The sequence below is a fragment of the Condylura cristata genome, unplaced genomic scaffold (assembly GCF_000260355.1).
Source record: "Condylura cristata isolate star-nosed mole 26May11 unplaced genomic scaffold, ConCri1.0 scaffold00015, whole genome shotgun sequence".
Lineage (NCBI taxonomy): Eukaryota > Metazoa > Chordata > Mammalia > Eulipotyphla > Talpidae > Condylura > Condylura cristata.
The window spans coordinates 32945362-32960280 of NW_004567116.1; the positions used below are offsets into that span (position 1 = coordinate 32945362).

The 14919-nt window shown below is 33.3% G+C and overlaps 1 protein-coding gene across 3 annotated transcripts in view; it reads left to right on the forward strand.

Annotated features, from left to right (window-relative positions):
- SBF2 (SET binding factor 2) overlaps positions 1-14919 on the forward strand; it is a 315525-nt gene that overhangs the window by 209681 nt on the left and 90925 nt on the right. The window lies entirely within an intron of this gene.

The window sequence follows — 14919 nt, forward strand, 5'->3', positions numbered from 1 at the left end:
AAACATTCTTATCAGAGCTAAATAATTCAGTGGCCCAGATAAATGTGATTTTTTTTTTTTTGAGCTTTCCTAAGTTGTAAAGTATACAAGATTTTCCACTTATAACATGATCTATCTTAGATCCTTGGGTATTTGTTATGTATACCACAGCCACCAATAATTCAGGGTTTTTTTTTTCCTTTTATGGTCCCTTTGCACTTGTCTCTAATTTTAATAATCATATATAATTCACGTTTCTTATTCTTTTTTAATTGAAATAAATTGGCTTATAACTTTTATGTGATTTAGAAATATATAGGAACACCCCTTCAGGTACTGTTACCATGCCACATCTACCACCAAGATACCCATAGTGCTCTAACATAGTCCATTGTACTCCTTCCCAATTTTGGCCCCACCACCAACCCCTCTGGTAACCTCAATTCTGGTAACCTCAATATGTAGGGTTGTTACTGGTTTGGCTTTGTCTGACCCTTTGTTTTCTCTGTATTCCACATATAAGTGACAACATTTGCTATTTGTCTTTCTCCTCCTGACCAGTTTCACTTAGCATATAATCTCTTCCAATTCCATCCATATTGCCACAAATAGTAAAAAATTCATGGTTTTTTGTTTTTGTTTTTGTTTTTTTAAGCTGAGTAGTATTCTACTGAGTTTATCTAACACATCTTTCTAATCCACTCATTTGTCCTTGGGCACTTAGGTTGTTTCCAAACTTGGCTATTGTAAATAGTGCTGCAAAGAACATAGGAGAGTGTAAATCCCGGTTTTTTTGGTTTTTTGTTTGTTTGTTTGTTTTTTGCATTCTTTAGGTAGATTCATAGGTGTGGAATTGCTGTGTCTGTTTCTGGTCTTTTTGATATGGGCCATTCTCACAGGTATAAGGAGGTATCTCATTATGGTTTTGATTTTTATTTCCCCAACAATAAGTGATAATGAACATATTTTCATACTGTTGACCATCAGTATGTATTCTATGGAGAAGTACATATTTAGCACTCTGCCCATGTTTTGATTGCATCATTTCCTCCTTTTCGTCAAGCTCTCTGAGTTCTTTTTGTTGATATCAGCCCCTTCAATAGTATGTCTTTTTATTTTAGTGATAATTTCTTTCACTGTGCAGAAGCTTTTTAGTTTAATATTGTCCCAATTGTTACATTATCTCTTTATTTCTCTTGCTGTTGGAAACAAATTCACAAAGCCATCACTGAAACCTATGTTGTCTATAGTGTTTGTCTGTTTTCCACTATGTGTTTTATGTTCCAGGTCTTAACATTCAAGTCTTTTATCCATGAGTTAATTTTTGTTACGATGTGAGACACTGGTCTAGTTTTATTCATTTGCACATGGCTGTCTGGTTTTCCCAACACCATTTATTGAAGAGGCTCTCGTTTCTCTAATGTAAATTCTTGACTCCGTTGTCTTAGACTGTTCATTTAATTGTGGTTTTATTTCTGGCCTCACAGTTCTATTCAATTGGCCTAGGTTTCTTTCTTGTACCAGTACCAATTAAACAATCTTTATATTGATTATCACTTTGTAGTATAATTTGAAGTCTAGTAATATGATACCACCATTCTTCCTCTTTTTTGTAAGGACTGTTTTGGCTATTTGACATCTTTTATTGTTCTATATGAATTTCAGTAATGTTTATTACTTTTAAGAATGCCATTGAAACTTTGACAGGGATCACATTAAATCTATATATTTCTTTGGGCAAGATGGCTGTTTTAACAATGTTAGTCCTTCTGTCCATGAGCAGGGCTTACCTTTCCATTTCTTTGTATCTTCTATTTAAAAAATGCCTTTGTGTAAGTCCTTCACTTTCTTTGATAAGTTTACTCATAGGTATTTAATTATTTTTGATGTAATTGTAATAAGATTTTCTTGATTAATTCCTCTTTTATCTCATTGTTTGCTTATAAGAAGGCAACTGATTTTAGTGTATTGATTTTTTAGCCTACCACTTTGCTGAACTGATTTATTGTTTCACTAGTTTTTTTAGTGAAATCTTTAGTTTCTGTTTGTCATCATGACATCTGCACATAATGAGTTGTACTTCTTTCCCAATTTGAGTACTTTCCCAATTTTATAGCATTCTCTTGCCTAATTGTTTTAGCTTGGGCTTCTAATACTATATTGAATAGTCATAGTGAAAGTGGACATCTTTGTGTTATACTAGATCTTAGTGGGAAAACTTTTCAGATTTTTACCATTAAGGATGATGTTAGCTGTGAGTTTGTCTTATATGACCTTTATTATGTTGAGAAATATTCTACTCCAGTTTTTGGAGAGTTTTTAAAATCATAAATGGATGTTGAATCTTATCAAATGCTTTCTTGGCATTTACTGATATGATTTTATGATTTTTTATCTTTCATTTTGTTGATGTGGTAAGTTACATTGACTGATATTCACATCTTGAACCATCCTTACATCCCTGGTATAGTCCCACTTGGTCATATTGTATGATCCTTTTGAAACATTGTTTAATTCAGTTTGCTAATATTTTGTTAAGGATTTTTACATCTGTGTTCATCAGGGAAATTGGCCCGTAGTTTTTGTTTTTTGTGATGTCTGGTTTTGATGTCAAGGTAGTGTTGGTCTTATAAAATGTGCTTAGAAATATTTATTATTTTCCAAATTTTGGGGAAGAATTTGAGAATAGGTATTAGTTCCTCACTGAAGATTTGCTAGAATTTAGTGAAATATCTTGTCCTGGATTTTTGTTTTCCTTGGAGATTCTTAATGCTATTTTACTTCCTTTTCTTGTAATTGTTCTTGTTCATTTTTTCTATTTCTTCCTGTCAATCTCATATAGTTGTACATTTCCAAGAATTTTCCCATCTCTTCTAGGTTCTTCAACTTACTGGCATGTACATGTTCACAGTATTCTCCCATGACCCTCTAAATTTCTGTGGTGTCATAATTTTTGTTTCTATGTTTGAGTTTTCTCTCTTTTTGTCTTCGTAAGACTAGCTAGAGATTTGTCCTTTTTTGTTGTTGTTGTTGCTCCCAAACCAGCTGTGGGTTTCACTGATCTTTTGATCACTTTCTATTTCTATTATCATTTCTGATTTTCATTTCTTTCTTCTTTATACTGGCTTTTGGCTTTGTTGTATTCCTCTTTTTCTAGGTCCTTAACGTGTAAGGTTAGATTTTTTTTTAAGCTCCTTGACATGGGTCTGTATTGCTATGACTGCCCACATAGTACTGTTTTACTGTGTCCCATAAGTTCTACGTAAGTAGTGTGTGTCCTTATTTTCATTTGTCTTGAGGTATTTTTAAATTTCTTTGATTTTCTCATTAACCCAATAGTCATACAGCAGTATGTTGTAAAGTCTCTACATATGAAAGATTTTTCTGCTTTATTTTTTTGGTTACAATCTAACTTGAGACCTTTCTGAGCAGAGAAGATACTTGGTATGATTTCCGTCTTTGTGAATTTTATTGATACATGTCTTGTGACCCATTATGTGATCTATCCTGGAGAATGTCCCATGTACACTTGAGGAGAATACATTTTCAGCTCTTTGGGGGTGTAGTGCTCTATTCATATCTGCTAACCCCATGTAATCTGCTTCTTCAATGTTTCCTCATCTATTTTCTGCCTCGTTGATCTGTCCACTGGTGAAAGAGGGTTATAAAGTCTCCAGCCACTAATATGTTGCTCCAAAGTCTATATTCAGATTTGATAATAATCACATTATGTATTTTGATGCTCTTTGGTTTGGCAAATACATATATTGATGACCATTATCTCTTCCTGCTGTATTGTTCCTTTCATCATTATGTAGTATATGTCTTTATCACGTTACCCTTTTTTTTCAGCTGGATCTTTACTCTTATAAATAAGTATGTATTTATAAAAAATATGTACTATATATATTTTTCAACTTACTGGCATGTCATGTTCATAGTATTCTCCTAGGATCCTCTGAATTTCTGTGGTGTCATAATTTTTGTTTCTGTGTTTGAGTTTTCTCTCCTTTTGTCTTTGTGAGTCTATATATATATACACACTATAAATAAGTATATATCTAAAATAATTTATTTCTATAAATTAGTAATTTATATTTATTAATCTGACATAATTTTGGGTGTGCCTGCCTACCTCATAGAATTGTTTTCCAACCCCTACTCTATTCCTATATTTATCTTAGAAGCTCAGGTACTTTTCTTGGAGAGAGTGGGAAGTTGTATTCTATGTTTCTTCAATTAATAAAAGTCTTGAAGGTGAGGTCTTAAAACATCAAGATTACCCTTATGGTAAAAAATAATGTAATCTTTCACAAATTGATTGTTTTACAAGTTTATTGCTTAACCAGTGCTTTCACTTCTCAATTCAGCTAACATTTGTTAGATATATCAAATCCCATGCTTACGTTTGTTGCAGAGTTGTAGAGCAGTGACATATGGTCCTTATCCTCAAATAACATACTGTCTAATGGCCTTTCATATTCATTAATTAGCTACCAACAGTAGAGCAATCATTTCATAGCTAATTAGTAACAGTTCTACTTTGTTTACTTAGGTCATGTTTGTTAAATTAAGTAAACCCGAACATATTCACAAAAGTTTAGAACAAAAATTCTTATCTAAATATTACTTTTTTGGAAGAAAAATAATTAAAGTGTAATAAATACTTAACAGAGCAGAAATAGAACCAAAATAGGATATGATTGTAATATTCTTCCCAGTGATAGCAGTGAATAACAATAAAAGCCATGGACCCTTCAACATGAGCCATTGTTTAATGTTTTTCCTTTCATGACCCATATATCTCAGTGTCACTTTGTCATAGTTCTTTTTTTTTTTTTTAAGATTTATTTATTTGTATACACAGAACTGGGTACTGTAGGCCAGAAGTACTTAATAACCTAATAATCTAAAGGAATGTCTTAGAATTCTTCAAAATATGGCAAAGCCATTACTTCTTCTATCATTTGGCTGTTGATATTCAAATAACTTCCAAGAATACTGTTATTAACTCCTTTGCTAACCTTTGTAGCTTATGTTTACTGGGAAGAAAAATAAGTACCCTACAAATTTAAGTACCCTGAGGGGACCTTCCCAAATTCTCAAAGATCTCCCACCTAAAAGTGCTATTTTATTGTCAAGATAAGCCTTATTAAAAAAAAAAAAAAACCATTACTCAATAGTAAAAGATTCCTTTGAAAATTCTCATTTCATTCAACATTCAATGTATAAAAATGTCTTTTTAAATATCAAGCCACTAAGATTTATCTTTATTAATGGACTTATTGAGTTATATACCATAAAAGTCACTTATTTTTAGTGTACATTTGAGAAGATTTTTAGTAAATGAAGTCATACAACTATCACCATAGATAAATTTTAGAATATTTACATCACCCAAAAAGAAATTTCATGTTTATTTACAGTCACTCCCCATTTCTAAATCATCACTAGAACACTTTCTATCTTTATAAATTAGCCTTTTCTGGACACTCTATAAAATGTAATCAAATAACATATGTTCTTCTACTTAAGACCTTTTTTACTGAACATTATATATTTGAAGTTCATCCAGGTTGTTATATTTCTTTAGTACTATTAATTATGAATTAAGAATTTTCCTTACCCAGAGTGCTTGGCATTACCTCCTATATTGTTTCAAATGGTATCTTATTAATGTAAAATATAATATAAACAGTTTAGGAAAAGTGAGATAAACATAATTTCTTAGTTTGAAGAATTATATTTTTCCTTTTCTGTTTACATGATTTTACAGTTCTTTGATTTTTCTATTGCTAAATTTTAATCTTTGTATATGCATTCTAAATGAATGTCCAGTAACTTATATCATTATAAGTTTGAGAACTAGATATAGTTTCTATTTCAAATTACAAAAATTTAAGGCAAATACATATATTTATGTTGTAATTAAGAAAATCTGTTGTTACTTGTGTAAACTTTGCCCACCTAATCAGTCAAATAAGTAGAACACAAATAATCAAAACATGATGAATTTCCTGAGCATAGCTTTTCTTGCCATGAGATCCTAACCTGCATTCTACCCCCAGCCCTACTTCACAAAAAGAGTAAACTAAAATCTACTATTTACAATGTTTCATCATGATACTTCTTGTAAAAGCCTGTATTCCTTGATGGTAAAGAGTACAAATCCAGAAGATGGTGATAAGAATAGTAATGATACCTAATATTTATTGAATTCTTATGGAATTCTTATATAGAGTACATTTCACTTACAGTACCTTATCCAACTCAGTGAACCATCATTCCCATTTTTAGGTGAAGGAAATATGACTTAGAGAGAATCTATGTTTTGTAGCTAGTGATAGAGCCAGGTCTCAAACTCAGTTCAGTTTGACTTAAAAGTTCATATTCTTTAACTATAATATGACTCCCCAAGTGAGTCCCAATTTATGCAGCACAATTCTGGGAGTTTTTTTATGTTTTTGCTCAGAGATACTGATACATCAATCTTACCCCTTCATTTCACCAAACATAATCATCCATATATATGCAAAGATACTTCATTAAGGATTAGCTTAGAGGGAACAAAAAAGGAAATACTGAGAAATGATTGTCCTCTATTATCATTATTTATAAATCTCTAAATTCCACATATTTCTAATAGGGAATATACTGAGTAATCAGAATCCGACTAGATGTAGGTGTATACGTTTATATTTTTCAAATGATTTAGAAGTTATTTAACTAACTGGCTTTTCTCTTAGTCATTAACATGTCATATGTCTTACTATACATATGACAATTGATATAAACCAAATGAAGTAATTTTTATAACATCAATGTTGCAACTAGAAGAAAAAATTTACAGTAATATAAAAAACAGTTCAGATATCCTTTGTTTTCCCATTGGTAAATAAGAAAGTTAGTTACATTAAAAGCTACAGATTTTGAAAAAAATTCTGTTGCTCTTAACTTTCATGATCTCAATACATTGCATTTCCTACAACAAGTCTCAAAAGACTACATTTTTGGCAAAAAAAAATGGAGAGCATAGTGAAGGGCCTGTTAAATCTTTTTTTCTACTGTAAAATCAAATACTAATCTTAAAAATAAATTAGTCAACAGGAAAGCATTTGATAGTGAGGACAGACTTCGGTCCACACTGGGTTGGATCCAAATTTGGTCTGGAAAGATATGAATGTGCTTATTATAGCAGATGCCTCCAGCACGACAAAATTTTAGAATGGCCAGAAAAAGTGTCTTGCTTTAATTACTCCCTTCATTTTCTTGTTCTTTACGACAGTTCTTTCCTCCTCCTCCCTTTTACCACAGCCTTTTGTTTTTTTTCTCACTTTCTCCAATTTTGGATAGCTGCTCCTTTTTTTTTTTTTTAAAGATTTATTTATTTATACAGAACCGGGGTACAGGCCAGAGATGTGGAGGGTGAAAGGATTCACCAGAGACAGAGCGGGGAGCAGAACAGGCAGATCGACGAAGTACACTGCTGAGGGGAGCAGCAGGCGGGTCAGGAGAGGTCTGCCGCACCATGTGGTCACCTCCGGGGCAGGCGGGGATCGAACACATGCGGAAGTGGCTTAAGTTTCTCAGTGCTGTGCTTTAACCCGCTGTGCCACCAGGGAGGGCCAGCTGCTCCTTTTTTCTAGAACCAGAAAATTTCTGCCTCTAAGAAGAAACTGAATTATAATTAATTTGGAATTACTGTTCTTAATTAACAGTAGTTTATATTTGATTTAAACTAATGATATATGACAACTATAGAGTAATACACTCAGAAGCTCTACAACAGATAGCAATCATTGTGTTTTCAAGTGAATAATTAAGTACTTGTGAAATATTTTTCTGGACTTTTCAAGTTTGTTCATGTTATGATCAAAGAGTTGGGACCCGTTTGCTCATTCTTCAATAAATATGGCAGCTCACTAGGACTCTGAAAGAAATTTTCTTTTCTCTTTTCTGAAAAATTTACTGCAATTCTGTTCAATAATCATTGAATTACTACTATGCCCCAAATATTAGGAATTCTAAAGTAAACAAGTCAAGTTTATCTTTACTTTGAAAGATTTACAAGATTATATTAAAAGATTTACAAGATTATATTTACATAAGAGATATATTATTAAAATAGCATAACTGTTCCCAAACAGATATAGTCTAAGTACTCTTAGTAATTCCTGACATCAAGGAACACTACTAGGAAATTTTGACCTTGTGCCTTGAAAGATAAATAAGCATTTTTCATACAGATGAGAATGAGATAAGGGAGTAGATGGGCAAGGAAGACTTGAATATTACAGGTAGAGAAAATGGCATGAATCACTTACTGGGGATTGTGACTGGACATAGAGAAAGAATAGGCAGTCTTTGGCTGTCTTTAACAGACCTTGTGTATCACATTAAGGAATTTGAATGTTGTTACATAAATAATTTTTTGTTTTGGCCCTCCCTGGTGGCGCAGTGGGTTAAAGCACAGCACTAGGAGACTAAAGCCACTTCAGCATGAGTTCCATCCCTGCCTACCCTAGAGGTGACCACCATGGCGTGGCAGACCTCTCCTGACCCGCCCACTGCCCCCCTCAGCAGTGTGCTTCGTTGATCTGCCTGTTCTGCTCCCCACTCTGTCTCTGGTGAGTCCTCTCACCGCCTCTGCACCTCTGGCCTGTACCCCAGTTCTGTATGTACAAATAAATAAATCTTTAAAAAATAATAATTTTTAGTTTTTATTCTCCTAACTTAAAAAATAAGAGTTTAAGTAAACTAATAACGAAAACAGGATTTAAAGGGGCATGATCACTTGTAAATGTAAAGTTAAGTTAACCACATTGGTAGAAAATTTTATTTCAACAAAATCTCTAAGTGTTGTCTTTGTGTAAAACTTTGTACTTGGAATTATGTAAATTACAGTGATAACATAAGAGTGATTTCTGCTTTCCATTAGTTGATTATCTTGTAGGGTGGACAGGCTTGAAAATCAATAGTCATAAGCAAATTAAGAAGAAATAAAGTGAATTTGGTGTACTGAGTAGGAGTATGCCAATAATTAAGGAGACTATTTTTTTTAATCCCTCATTGTCTCTGTTATATACACCATGGTAGGAATTCTGTTTTCCCCTCTTTACTGTTCCTCTGAGTTCAGTCTTTGATACACTGACATTTATCCCTTCCTCATACATGAACCTTCTCCATCAGGGTTTCGAATCAATTTTTCTTACCTTTTTGTACTTATTTATTGTTACCACCTTTTTTCTTTTAATTTATTTTTTATTTTTAAACATTCTTTTCTTTTTTTTTTTTTAACCGTCTTTCAGTTGTTTCTTTTTCTACAGCATCTTAGAGTATCCTTCAACAGCTTTATACATGAAAGTAACACAGGTCAACATACTTAATAATAAAGAATATATTGTTATAAAGAATGATGTTCCAAAGGGTATTTTATTGATAGTTAATTTTCAATCTCAAGATTTATTGTCAGTTCTCAATCAAAACATTTTTAATAAATATTCTTATATTTTTATTAACTTTTGAATAGTATTGATAGGAAGGAAAAAGCACAAGGGACTGTGGTGATGGGTCGCAGGTGCCATTGTGGTGGGACAACTACAAGGACTACTACACTAGAGGGAGAAATCAAATGAAGACTTTGAAAACCCCAGTAGTTTCTGAAACAACCTTGCATGTTCTAGATTGTTGAATAACAGAGCATACTTTGAAATACAAATTACCATTTAACACCTGGGTGAAACCAGATCAGCAGACTTGACTTCCTTCTTAGTTTTTAATATTTGTTTTTCTGTTCTGAAATTTGATAAGTTTGAGAGAATAATGTCTGTGATATGAAGAAATTGGAAGAATGTGGCATGAGTACAATGATTGTACAAGGTGTTTAATAACAAAAGATCAGAATTTTGGCTACCTAAATCCTCAGCTAAATTCCAGAAGCCGTAAGTGTTTTGGGGCAGCAGCATAACTGTAAACAGAAAGTTGTAATTGTGGATTTAAAAAATATACATGGAATGGAATGGAAACCATTTTTCAGGAGTTTTTCTGATAAGAATCCACATAATATGGTATGCAGTTATTCACTGTAACCAACTTAGTTTCTGCACTAATTGTCATTGATTTTTTTTTTAATTTTTCTTCACACTAGTCTGAAGGTTGCATGTAATCTATGTTGTTTATAGTCTGGACTAATTACAAGCATAATTTTCTACATATTTTCCTGAAGTCATAACCCCAAGTAATACTAATAACAAATTAGTAATAATGCCACTAGTGACATCTGATCTGTAAACTTTCATGTTTATATGATCGTCACTAATGCATAAATGTTCATTTTAACATAAATTCTATGGCTGTTAACTATAGAAAGAAAATGAAAAAGTAATAATATTCATAGTTACTTTTATTGGGTGCTTCCCACATACCAGGAACTCTGCTAAATACTTTATATGTATGGGATAACTACTTGTTATTCCTATTTTAAATAACCATGTACATACATTTATATAATCATGTTTTTTTTCTAAAGATTTATTTATGCACACAGAACTGGGGTACAAGCCAGAGGTGCAGGGGCAGTGAGGGGCTTCACCAGAGACAGAGTGGAGAGCAGGACAGGAAGACTGATGCAATATATTGCTGAGGGGAGCAGTGGGGAGATCAGGAGAGGTCTGCCATGCCATGTAGATCACCTCCAGGACTGGGGGTTGAACTCGCACTGAAGTGGCTACAGCTAGCTTTCAGTGCTATGTCCTAACCTATTATGCTACCAGGGAAGGCCATAATCATGATATTATGATTTTGGTATGGTATTATGGTATTTTTCAATTCCTCCTAAAGATGTGGTCTGTCTGCTTGTCACCTAAATTTTAGACTTATCTAAAACTCAGACATCTAAGTTGAGAAAGCAAGGCACAAACTTGTGGGAAAAAGTTTTTTCCTTCATAAATTTTCTAATAGTTGGGAGTTTTGATCTCTATACTGAATTCTCTATGAAATTTTAAAAAATTACCCACAGTGATAACAGTAAAAAAAGAAAGTCATTTTAACTTGTTAAATGCCAGAACACTTTTAACAATATCTTAATATTATTATGTAATACATGTGATATATATTAATGTTACATTACTGTCATGTGCTGGACTGATCTTGTAGCTAATACCCAGCGACTATAAATACAACAGGGACTGTTACCCTATTTCAAAAGAGGAATTGAGTTAGAATTTGAGGTAACTGAGTAATCCCTTGTTTTATGCCACTTTCCCTTTATAATTAGTGCAAGCTGTGAAATAAAATTTTCATATGGAAAGCATACCTCTCTTAGTGAAATTAAATCCTCAACCAGTTCTCTATAGCCATTTGCATTGCCATCCCTGATGTGTATGATGTACAGTTTAAGCAGTACTGATTTATACTTAAGATGCATTATAAGGGAAAGTTTTAATTATATTCACTTTAAAATAGAAGTCAGTCTCATTTTTGTTTGATAGTCTTTCTGTGGCTAATGAGTGCAATAGTCTCATGCAAAGGAAGCCCTTTGCTTCCTCTGGTGGCTCTAACAAGCATCGACCCACTGCCACCATGTCAGCTGCAGACCTCCTAAGGAAACACTGCCTGGAAGAAGGGGGAAAGCTGGCATTTTAGTAGGATTCACAAGTTGTAAGGGAGAGAGCCTCTACATTGACTGATTATTGAAGGCATGAGATTACTGGGCCTGACATTTGGTTAGCCTCCACCTTCTGGTCGTGGGGTAGTGGGAGGTGACAATAAATACAGCCTGATTGTTTATTAACTAAAGACATTTAATGAATCACAGCTAATTAAGTAGAACCCCTATTCATTTTTTTAAAGGGAGTAGGTGACAAGAGTTCTCCTTGTTAACATTTTTATGTAATTGGCTCTGGTCATGATAACACTCAGACAAACAAGCTACACATTTCTCTCTGAGCACACTGCCATTTGCAACTCATTTTTATAGATCTTTTGTTGAATACCTATTATTTATAAAATGCTGCAAGATCATGATGTTGATTGAGCTAGTTAACATGTCTTAAATATTTTCTGTGTGTCAAGCATTGTGACTAAACATTTCATGTACTTAGATTACAATCTTCACAGCAAGCCCATGATCCAGCACTACTGTCTTCATTTTACATTAAGGAAACTGAGTTTAGTTTAGTTGAAATAACTTGCCAAGGTGAAACTCAAACTTAGGGACTTCATTCTGTCAGCTATAGCACACACTAGATAATCTGAAACACCTTCCCCTCCAAATGCCATCACCAGTAGCAATAAAACACTAAAAATGTAAGATAAAACGAAAATGTCATTGAATATGTAACTAAGACCAAGAAAGTAAGGGGTATGTTCAAGGGTGAAAAATGAAAAGGAAGCAAAAATAGAAGGTAATTAAGCTAAAGTAGCAGCTAACCTGAAAACATCTAGCATTCCTGGAACTGTGAGGTTGGGAGACTGAAATTGAAGTAATTTCTAAGCCATAATAATCTCTTCCCTAGATTATTACCTTTTTATTGTATCCTTCTTTCATTTTTGCCCACTAATTCTGTTGTCAATACAATTGCCAGCATTACCCTTTTAAAACATAAGTCAAATTACGTTACTATTTGGCTTAAAACCCTCAAATTGATTCTTACCTTACTCAGGCACTTTTTAAATAAACTCCATGATGCTGTCCTTTAGTGCACAAATGTCTTTGCTTAAGTCATGTTCTCATTCAGACCTGTTTTATTAAGTGTATTTGATATTTACCCAGCACTCCTGTTCCCCCTTCCCTGTCTTTTGTATATGTGTGTATCACACATAATTTATTGTATTTCTTTTCTGTCTTTTGCCACTAGAATGTAGATCCCATAAAGGCTGAAGTTTGTGTTCATTGATATATCCTAATCTCTTAGATTGTACTTGATACATAATCTGTGCTAATAATGATGAAAGGGGGGAAATTAATGAAATAATGAAACATAAATTACAGAAGCTCACTAAAGTAGTCTTTTTTTAAGTTAATAACTGTATACTCCAATTTTGTCTAATTTCAGAACTCATTCCTTTATTACAAAGGAAAGTGCCGCTTCCTTCACTCTTCACAAAGCTTAGTATTTAGTGAGTGGACACTGGAGTCACACTTACTGGGACTTAATAGCTCTGTTACCTTGGTGTCTTCTCTGGTCCATGGTGTTGTTAAGTATAAAATGGATGATTATAGTATTAACATTATTATGGTTAATGTGAGGATTAAATGCAATAGCACATGTGAAGTGCTTACTGTCCAACCTATAGATGTTAGGCTCAATCAATGTCAGTGAATACAGCCAGGTTTTTTTGTTGTGTTTACACTTTGTCTTTTCTCTTGTGAAGTATATATACCTCAGCTCTCCCAAGAGGTGTGCTATGAATGTGGAGGAAGTCAATAAGATAATCTATGGGTGGAAATACTGGTTATCTAACACAAGAATCAATACTCAGATCAACTTCCAGTTAACTCTTAATGGCTCTGTGCTGCAGTTGCATGATAAAACAGATTAATAATGTAGGGTAAAGAGAGTTGTAGATGAATGGATCATATGGCTTGTGCATTTCTCTTTTAGGTCAAGAGAATTTTAAGATAACCTTCCAAGGGCTCGTAGGAATCATTGCACACACACAAACGTGCATGCGTACATACGCACACCCTCCTTATCAGGTATATACTCCATAATAAATCTAATTACTTGAACTAAAATGAAATCTCTAAGTCCTCAGTGGTATCATAGCAAATATATATATATATGTTTAGAACTAAACTGTCACTAAACTTAATTCACACTTTGGGGTCGAAAGAATCTAAAAGGTCTAATTAGTACTGCTGGCTAGTCTTCCTATCCTCTTTAACAAGATTACAAATTCAAATGCTTAAAGAAATCTAACAATATAAATGATTGAAGTAGAATTGTACAAAACTGAAGTGTTTTGCTCTATATTAAAGGAGTGCCTACGTAATTCCAGTCATTTGTTTTCGGGCAAAATGTGGACAGTATTGCCAGGTCTTCCACTCTTCAAAAGAAGACAGAGTCTGCTTTTAAATTTTTCTTAATTATTTATAATAAAAATCAAAACAAGAGATTTGCAAGCTGCAAGTTTACAGTCCACAACTCAGTGTGGTTCTGGGTAGAAAACAATGAGAATTGCAAAATTTTAACTTGAAAGATAGGTCTGGTTAAAGATAAAAATTTGAGAAGCTTGTAACAAGAAAGAATTACCAAGCTCTATTGGGAAGAGAGAGCAGAGAAAATAATGGAAAATAAATCTATGGAATGAAAAAGAAGAAGAAAAACCAAGCAATGAGATAGTGCAAAGAGTGTTACATGTAGGAGATCAACAGAAGTTGCAAAATTCCTATTTTAGAAATTACTAATCTGAGCAGTCTTCGTAGGTTATGTAGTTCCATTAAAATTTTTTTGCAAGAAGACAGTGACAAAAGAAATATAATTATAAACTGATGCCAGGCTCTTAATTTATTCTACAGTAGCATGGAATTTGATGTATTCTTTTGTCCCCTCCAAGTACATTGTCCTTAAAAACAAAAATACACTAAAGAGAGGAGGCATCCCATCTGCTGGTAAGTTGTGCTGAAGGATAAGGACAAAGGTGTTCCTTTGTTGAGTTTTATTCTGAGTCAGCCATAATAGGCCTGCATGAGGACCTATTGTGGGATACCAGGGCAAATCACTCTTGATACACAGATGTAAAAGTATTTTTTTATAATAGAAAAAGTTTACCTATGAAATTCGTTTGAGTGTTTTCATCCTCTAGAGAAAAATGAACTTGTCCTAAAAGTCTCTTTTCTTGCTTTACTATACATGTGTAGAATATAGTAAAAAATGTTTATGTCCCTCAAACTGAAAAGGAAACCAGTTATCCTGGTGTCCACCAAGTTTACTTTGA